This window comes from Kogia breviceps, chromosome 12, assembly GCF_026419965.1.
Source record: "Kogia breviceps isolate mKogBre1 chromosome 12, mKogBre1 haplotype 1, whole genome shotgun sequence".
Lineage (NCBI taxonomy): Eukaryota > Metazoa > Chordata > Mammalia > Artiodactyla > Physeteridae > Kogia > Kogia breviceps.
This window is the reverse complement of record NC_081321.1, coordinates 55,305,942-55,315,040: the sequence shown is the minus strand read 5'-3', so window position 1 is coordinate 55,315,040 and position 9,099 is coordinate 55,305,942. Positions and strand designations below refer to the sequence as shown.

At 44.7% G+C, this 9,099-nt stretch overlaps 1 pseudogene; it reads left to right on the top strand.

Annotated features, from left to right (window-relative positions):
• Positions 1-7,762: 7,762 nt before the first annotated feature.
• LOC131766748 (lipoyl synthase, mitochondrial-like) lies at positions 7,763-8,882 on the top strand (annotated as a pseudogene).
• The last annotated feature ends 217 nt before the right edge of the window (positions 8,883-9,099 follow it).

Below are 9,099 nucleotides of genomic sequence, written 5' to 3'. Positions count from 1 at the left end.
ATGTACAATACAGGCACTATTTTAGAAAGCATGATCTGAGGAGAAAGACCTCTAAGAAGAGGATATTTCGAGTTAAGACAGGCTTGGAAGTGTAGAGGTACTGATGGAAGAATTTGTTTCAGATGCTTGAAGGACAGAGATGAAACCAGTGCATGGCTCGAGCCTAGGGAAACAAGGGGAAAGAGACGAGAATGAGATTGGTCATTAGGGAGGGATCAGAAAACGCCATGAAGAAGTTGAGATTTTTATTCTAATTTCAGCATGGGAGAGATTGTAGCAGGGAAAGGATGGGCTCTGATTTCCAGGTTAAATGTCAGCAACTTCTAAATTGTGCTCCTCTAATAATTAGTAACTACAGCTTTATCAAAGAGGTGACAATGCAAATATGGGTAGATACCTGCACATCATCTTAGCAACTCAAGGCTCTCCCAGTTTCAGCCTCTTGAAGTTTGCAAATTCTGTATCACCAGGAACCTGAGTCATTGCGGGAGTGGACCCATATCCCAGAAGATATGAGTAGGGATGCTCTTTTCTTTTCCCTCTGGGTCAGGAACCAGCAGGATCTTCCTCTGATTATATCCAAGAAAGGTAGCAGCTCCTGCCAACAACCTAGATAAATGAACCACTCACCCACCAAGTTATAAAGAGTATTCCCCTGACCTTGGTACCACATTTGAGGTTCTAGATTTGCACAAAGAAGGCCAGACTGGGAAAGACAGACATCAGGTGAGGCAACAGTTAATAAAAGGGCACACGAGGATTACAGTGACTTCAGCAGCTGCACTGGGGGTGGACTTTCTTCCCTCTGCTTTTGGCTACCATGTTGACGGCTTTCTTATAGCTTCTGACACCACAGTTCATCAGCACGTATGTGAAAATATCTCCACTAGACTCTTACCTGCCACCCCTCCAACTTACCTTCTGATGACATAGCAGGGTCAACAAGGGAAAGGAGACCAATTGCATTTAATATGGAATGGGCTAAAGAGAGATTTTTGTGGGTGGAGATCCTCTCTTTATGGTTGAACACCTAAACTTTCCAGAGCTGCAAATAGAGGCAACATGACTCCAAGGCCACAGTAAGGCCTCAAGGGTCCCAATAAAACATCACTTAATATCGATAAGGTTTCTTTCACACATGTCTTCCTTAGTCTCAAGCTACAAATAGGATGAATTGGAGGTGTTTATGAAGTACTGTCTAAAGAACAGAAGCAGAAATCCCAGGTCTAATTATTAATGCTACCCAGCTTTCAGATGAGCTGACATGCCCTTTGTAGGGCTTTGGATTGTTAAAGCCTGTGGATCAATATCAGTTTAAAGGTGGTTCCTCTCTGTTCACCCGTGGAACACGACGGAGGAAAGGGTTCTTCCTCAGATGCAGCAGAGAGATGTGTCTTCAAAGTGGGCAAAGAGGTAGACAGCAACCATTTGTCACAATAAACATTAGCTGAGCCACTGCATTTTTTAAACACAGATTTATTGGGTAGGTTTGTGTGAATGTGTGCCTTTGGCGAAGTTCTCAAGGGCTGTCTGTTTCATTGGGGAAGAAACACCTCTCAGCCAAGGCCAAGAAAACGATTTCAGCTAAGAAACGAACTGCTGTGGCTCATAATATAACCCATGAAATAATTGTAGCCAGAGCCAGAAAATGCAGTCATTAGAAAGGCTTCAGCAAGAACCAGGCTGTGACGACACCCCCTTCCCCACCCCAGAAAACTGTGCTTTCATCTTTATGGCTTCCACTACAGGAAAATGACCTTAGGATGACTTTCAAGTCCTAAATTTCTCTATGAAAGAAAATATTAAGAAGGAATAAGAAAATTATAGACGGGCCCAACAATTTGAATAGAAGGGGAAATTCTTACAAGTTTACTTAGAAAGGAAATCATTAAATTCTTTCGAAATGATCTCTTCTCTTCAAGTGCAAAAGACGGACTCGGGGAGGGGAGAGACTCCAGGCAGGACACACATGGTCAGATCAAGTCTTCACAGACCAACTGCTGAAAATAGATGAAACTAAAAGCTGGGATTGAATTAGGTCACCTTAGCACTTTGATCAGGGACCCCATTTACCAAACGTGATGCTGCTCAATATTTGGCTGTTACAACTAAAGGAAGAAAAGAAGGATTGATCGTTGTAGCAGCCACTGTAGACACGCACATACTAGGCAGGTGGACAGGAAGGCCGCTCTGTGCGCTCCAGTCCTGCATGTGCTGTCCTCTGGCTCCTTTCTCCGTCCCTGCTCTGTACCCCAGCTCTCCCCGCTCCCCGCTCCCAGACTGCTGACTGCTGGTTGGGTTTGAGGCTAGAGTGTGAGAGGAGAGGCAGCCAGCTTGGGTATTTCCTCTCTGCTCTGCCTCTGGTCCTCACCTGCCTCTGACAAGCAGCCAGCATCCTGCCAGGTCACTGCCTCCGGGGCTCGTGTTCTCAGTGGGCTCTGAGCAGGTTCCCCATTCTCCAGCCCTGGAGGTGATAAAGGCTCTCTGCCCTCTAATCTCTAGCTGCCTCACATGCACTCTCTGCTCCCTCGCCGCTTCCTCACCACTCACAGTAGCCCCGGGACTATATTCTCTTCACTTAAATCGCTTGCGTGGAACTGTATTCCCTGCCAGGACCCTGAGCCATACAGCCCTGAATACATGTTCACAGAAGAAGACTCCAACTCTATTCTAAGGCAAATGGTTATGGTATACCATGGGTACCTCATTTAGCTTCGATGCCTTAGTGTGGAAAATAAGGTAACATTAGTACAGAAGTTAGACTGGTGGTTCACTCTTTTCTTTAGGCACCTTCAGCAGGATACTCATGTCTTTTATATACACATTATAGGAAGTCTGGGCCCGAGCCCCCAGATAGCCACAGTCAGATTTACATTTTGGGGGACCCAGCAAGAAGGTGCAGGACAGCAGAGGTGAGCTGCTGCAAGCTTTCCCATGGGTGTTAAGAGAGCTTCAGGACGCTAGAAATATCCCCCAAGGTATAGAAATATTTTGCATGTATTTTTATTCCTGGCTGTGAATAGGTGGTCAAGATAAGAGAAAAATGAAAGAAAGATACAGGAGAGGAGAGGAAAGGGGGATGAGGTAGAGAGGGAGGGGAGGGGAGAGGAGGAAAAAAGAGAGAGCTACTAATTCTTTCTTAACTTTCAGCCAGGGCTAAATAAATTCTCTTTTTTAGAAAACTAAATAATCTTACTTGCAGAATTAATGCCAAGAGCTTTGCTTTGAAAAACAGGCCAGCCTACATAGAGAGACTTAATTTACAACCTGGAGCTCAGATGCCTTTCACAAACACCCTATCTGAAATATCCCTGTCCTCCATAACCCACTGCCCCATCAGGTGTTTTTATTTTTTCTCATGACACTTAGCACCACCTGACATGACATTACAGGACTTCTGTGAGTGTCTCTTGTCGGCCCTGCCCCTGGCGTGCCACCTCTTGGGGACCACGTGTGCCGTGCATTCCTTCACCAGCGCCAGGGTGAGAGCGGACATCGAGACCAAGGTGAGAGTGGGAATCCAGCGAGTCCGGGAACCTCCAGTGGCCATTCCTCCTGCAAGGCAGATGGCTGAGCAGCGGTCACCAAACAAACAACTGTGACTACACTTTTGTCTCAGGAAATCGGAATGGGGGACACGTACGTATTCACGAGCGAGTCTCTCCCCAAATTTTGTGAAAACCCGATTCAGGGTTTCATTCACATGCTGTTAGTGGCAGAGAATGAAGTGTCCCTTTTTCTCTTCCTTGGTGCTGGATTTTCTTCCTGTGAAAATAAGGAAGAAAAGACTCCAGATGGAGAGCCTCACATTGTCGGCAGATTTAGAAAACCTCCCCTGGAATTTGTACAGACTGACAAACGAGTCATCTTCCATCTTATTGCTTTCATTTCAGGCTTCAGAGATGCCCAGCTCTGTTGTTCAAATAGTTTTATTAAAAATTTGTGAGGAGGGAAAAGAAGTCTCCGTGGACCTGATTTCATTATCCCTGACACAGCACACAAATGGAGCAGGGCTGCGGAAGGCTGGAGATGGCCGTCTGTGGCGCTGGGGGGAAGTGAAAGCCTCTGGAAGCTTCCAGTACTGATCACAGATGTTCTAATCTGCCAGGGGATCTCACAGAATCACGAGTCTCAGTATATAACTTAGTGCATATTTCTCAGTCATTAAACCACAGTATCCTAGTCAGAAGACAGACACCCACCTATCCCTAACCTTTAACTTGTCCCTTTAGTCTAACTTCTATTGCTTCTCTCATTAGAGAAATTCCATTCGCTAAGAATGTTCTGAGTCCAGATTGAGCAATAAAATGCCAGCCATTCCTCTGTGGCTTTGATGGATGACCCCAGCATTCCACGGAGAGAGGATACTGCCATTCAGATTGTGATCCAGACATTTGAGTCCCCCAGAGTCTAGGTACAGACCTGACAATATCCTGAAAGGCAGGGATTTGCCTGATGGCACCAACTAAAGTGGAGCCCCTGTGGAGAGGGCAGATGGGCTTGTGTGTCCCCTCGGAAGGAGCACTAGGTCACACGAAGGTAGTCAGCCCAGTGAGAGACAAGCTACCTTCTCCCATGCATATCGTTCTGGTTGCCAGAGAGGTCTCCAGCCTCAAGAGCGGCCCTGTTGAAAGATGCTCAACTGAGTTTTGTGAAGGTTTGGAGCAGCCCTGTTGCAAGATGCCCAGTGGAGTTGTGTAGAGGTTTGGGATGAGTAAGGGCATTGGAGGGGGTGTACTAGCAGCGCAGGTGGACACGTAGAAAGTAAAGCGCCCCCAGCGGGCCATCGGGATTCCAGCTCCAGCTCACTCCCTGACTCCATCACAGCCTTTCTCAACCCAAGATAAATGTTAAGATCAACAGAGCTTTTAAAAAATACTGGTGCCTGGACATGACCCTCAAAACAATTAAAATAGGATCAAATCAGAATTTTTCTCCCCACCTGAAAGGTCTAGTAGAAAGTATAAGGGTTTAAAAAGTTTGGGAAAACTTGAAGCACAGAGTCGCAAAGTTAATGCCAAGGATGAGTTTCTTTGGTTTCTCCGGCCACACTCTCACGCCGAGGGATGGGGTGGGGTGGGGCATCGCCAAAACCAAAGGGTTTTCACGGCCAAAGAGGAAGGTAGATGGAAGCTGACCCAGAAGAAGGGAGGGCTGTCCCCACTGCTCAGGCCCCAGTGCTCTCAGGCCAGGACCTGATGCCATAGCTGCTTTGGGAACTTTGCAATTTCCTGGGCCAATGCCCAGGGCTAGAGAAACCACCATGTCTACGTAAGGCCCCAAGCATCTACTTTCGATTCTTTAAGATCACACTTACCACCGAAGATCAAAAGATTCCTCACTCCCTCTACCAAGTCCCTTCCAACTTAGCTAAGAATTTTGTCCCTGCTTAACCTCCTTCCCCTGCTCACAGGAGAAATGAGGGTAGTTCTTTTTACTTCTCCGTTGGGGGCCTGTATTAAGGCTGGTGATGGTGCCGATTTTGACTCGCAGCATCACTGCCCTATTCAGGGGGTTTGCACAGTGCACGGTCTGTATGACTGTAGATGGTGACCCAGAGGAGGCCATGATTAGATAAGCATGCCACAGACACAAATGTGCAAATGACTGAACACACGCTCACACACACACACACACTCACGCACACAGAGTCGGTAAGCCACCAGCATGGCAAAGAAAGAAAACTAGCAACAACAAAACCAGAAGACTCATTTTAACCTAGACAGTGATCAAACGGTTCCATGTAAACTGTGATTTTAGTTGCTTCTTCCTCAGCCCTAGAAATTATGCTTTCCTCTGAAGAGCTGATGTAGCACTCTAAATGATACATTCACTACTAGAATTCAGTGTTCTGTTTCCCTCTAGGATAGTAATAGAGACTGGATACATGTCCTGGTGTCTAATTCTCAAGTTATATAATTAGTAAGTACATCATGTGAGTTTTTTTTTTTTTTTTAATTCTGCTGCAAGATAGCAGCTCATAGGAGGCAAAGCTGAAGTTGTTCAGCAGGTTCAGCTTTTTTAAAGTACTCAGGTTTCTTACAGCCACAAGTCATTATTATCTGTTGCTTCTTTATCATTACCATTATTATTACTACTATTTGACCACTGTTAAGAGAATGTTCTCTAGAAATTTGAGAGTTAGAGAGTGAGAGGGAAACGGAGTATGACATTGAAATCATCTCAACTACAGCTCTTTGCATCTCCTGAGAAGCCTTTCAGAGAGGGGTTTTCTCTAATTTTCATGATCATGATTTCTATCTCATGAGTTGATTAGGTCTTCTCTAATTTTTATGAGACACCAGTGCATGTCATGATTCACTCTTTGGCAAATAACCCTGCGGAGGGCAGGGAAGACTAAAGGAGAGAAGAAATCAAATCATATTAACTAGTAGGCACTAGGTCTGTAATGGGATAAATCAACTCCCTTTTCTTTTCCTTTTGGTTCTTCAGTTATATAATTCTTATTATCCACAGGCTCAGTCTGTCTTTTCCCAGAATATATAATCATACAGTTTACGTCCTGGGGCTGGACCTGCAGTCTCTGATCTTCTGAAATGTTGGTTTCAGCTCACTGACCACCTTGGGAGACCCACAGAGATCTGCTCACAGTAGGTCATAGTTAGGGACTGACTTGAGCACCAACTGGAGTCAGCATCTTTTTAAAACTGCACTTTCCCTCAACAAAGAGAAGTAGCTCCTTTGGTGAAAGGCATCTCAGCAGAGCTCATGGTTGAGGTTGATCTGTTGTTTTCTTTGCGGGGGGGGGGGGGTGTATTTTATCTGGAAAGTACCAAAGAGCCCTCCATCAGTCTGGTAGCGCTCCATCCGCCCCGGCCTTTCATTCTCGCCTCACTACAAACACACACGCACTTGCTTTCAAGCCTGTCCGCTGCTGGGGATGTCCTTTGCTCTAGCATACACAGAAGATGAGAATAGCATCACCGCTGACTGACACGTCTCTTAAACTTTGAGAAGCAGTGTTGGCAACTGCAACCACAACAAACAATCCATATCGAGGGCCCACGGTTCTGCCTCGAACATGGGAATTGAGGCCAATTCAAATATTTCCAAAACACCTCTCAGAGCCAAATTCTCAGGTCCGCACACTTAAGGGGCAAGCGCTCCAGCCCTCATCTTGGGGAGCTGTTTTTAAACAGCCCTCTGCGTTAGCGAGTCAACACTTCACAGGTTTCTAGTTCCCTCTAGATCTGGTCTCTGAGATTTGAGGTTGTGCAGATTCAAAGGTTAACACTCTAGACCATAGCTGTGTCAATGAGTATAGTCCAGTACTAATACTAATTAGCATTAAAGAGAACCAAACAATATTCAAGTTGCTTTTGTATCCATTGTGTCTGATGTAATGTGAGGAATGGAGAAATGTGAAATTACATAATTTTCAAGAGACCAAAATCATCTGTCAATGTTGAGGAAAAAGATGACCAGGACTCTCCCTGGGTGGCATAGAGTGACCTACACTTTCTAGGAGAAATTTCCATACTTATGACAACATTCCTTCCAGATTTTCCAAAACAGTTCTAATTTCTATCAATTTGCCCTCTTGTTGCCATAAATATCCTTGTATTTGTTATACTGTGTGCCATGTATTTTTGATTTATAGTCAGCATAATTAAAGCTCACTGCAACTTTTGGTGCATATCTGGGCCGTTTAAACATAGGTCACTCTCTTTTCTCTTCCGTCTCTCTTTTCCTGGGAATTAGTGATCCCTTGGCCCTGCTAGAAAAAAAAAAAAAGAGAGGGATGTCTCTATGCTGCGAGAGTGCAGTCCACACCGTGGGCCCCTGGGTATTTGGAAGATATTTATGCAGTTCAGTCCAGTAAGTTCCTTGCCAGATTAAATTTTAAAAAAGGAATTTTTACAGAATGCACCAGACCTTCAAGATTTTGTATCTGGTGATCTAGCAGACAAGAGCACCTGGGATGAATATAAAGGAGGCGTAAAACGCCAGAAAGGAGAACGGTTAAGACTGCCTCCATGGCTAAAGACAGAGATTCCCATGGGGAAAAATTACAATAAACTGAAAAATACAATGCAGAATTTAAATCTCCATACAGGGTGTGAGGAAGCTCAGTGTCCCAATATTGGAGAGTGTTGGGGAGGCAGAGAATATGCCACTGCCACTGCCCCAATCATGTTGATGGGTGACACATGTACAAGAGGTTGTAGGTTTTGTTCCGCTAAGACTGCAAGAAATCCACCTCCACTGGATGCCAATGAGCCCTACAATACTGCAAAGGCAATTGCAGAGTGGGGTCTGGATTATGTAGTCCTGACATCTGTGGATCGAGATGACATGCCTGATGGAGGAGCTGAGCACTTTGCAAAGACTGTGCCTTACTTAAAGGAAAGGAATCCAAAAATCCTTGTGGAATGTCTCACCCCTGATTTCTGAGGCGATCTTAAAGCAATAGAAGAAGTTGCTCTGTCAGGATTAGATGTGTATGCACATAATGTAGAAACAGTTCCAGAACTACGGAGGGAAGTTCGTGATCCCCGGGCCAATTTTGACCAGTCTCTATGTGTACTGAAACATGCCAAGGAAGTTCGACCTGATGTTATTTCTAAAACGCCTATAATGTTGGGTTTAGGTGAGAATGACGAGCAGGTATATGCAACGATGAAAGCATTTCGTGAGGCAGATGTGGACTGTTTGACTTTAGGACAATATATGCAGCCAACAAAGCGCCACCTTAAGGTTGAAGAATACATTACTCCTGAAAAGTTCAAATACTGGGAAAAAGTAGGAAATGAACTTGGATTTCGTTATACTGCAAGTGGCCCTCTGGTGTGTTCTTCATATAAAGCAGGTGAATTTTCCTGAAAAATCTAGTGGCTAAAAGAAAAACAAAAGCCCTGTAACACTTAACAAGACATTCAAGATCACAGGAATTTTAAAACTTTGACTCTGGTTGGTAACAGAATCGATGGCAGAATGCCTAGACTTCAGTGGATAGATCCCAGTCTTTTTGTCTCAAGAAAAATGTCAATAAGTTGTGCATATTTAATTATAATAATTCATTTGTCTTTTAGCTTATCTTCCTTGTCCCAGTAAACAATTGCTTGTTATGATGTAATC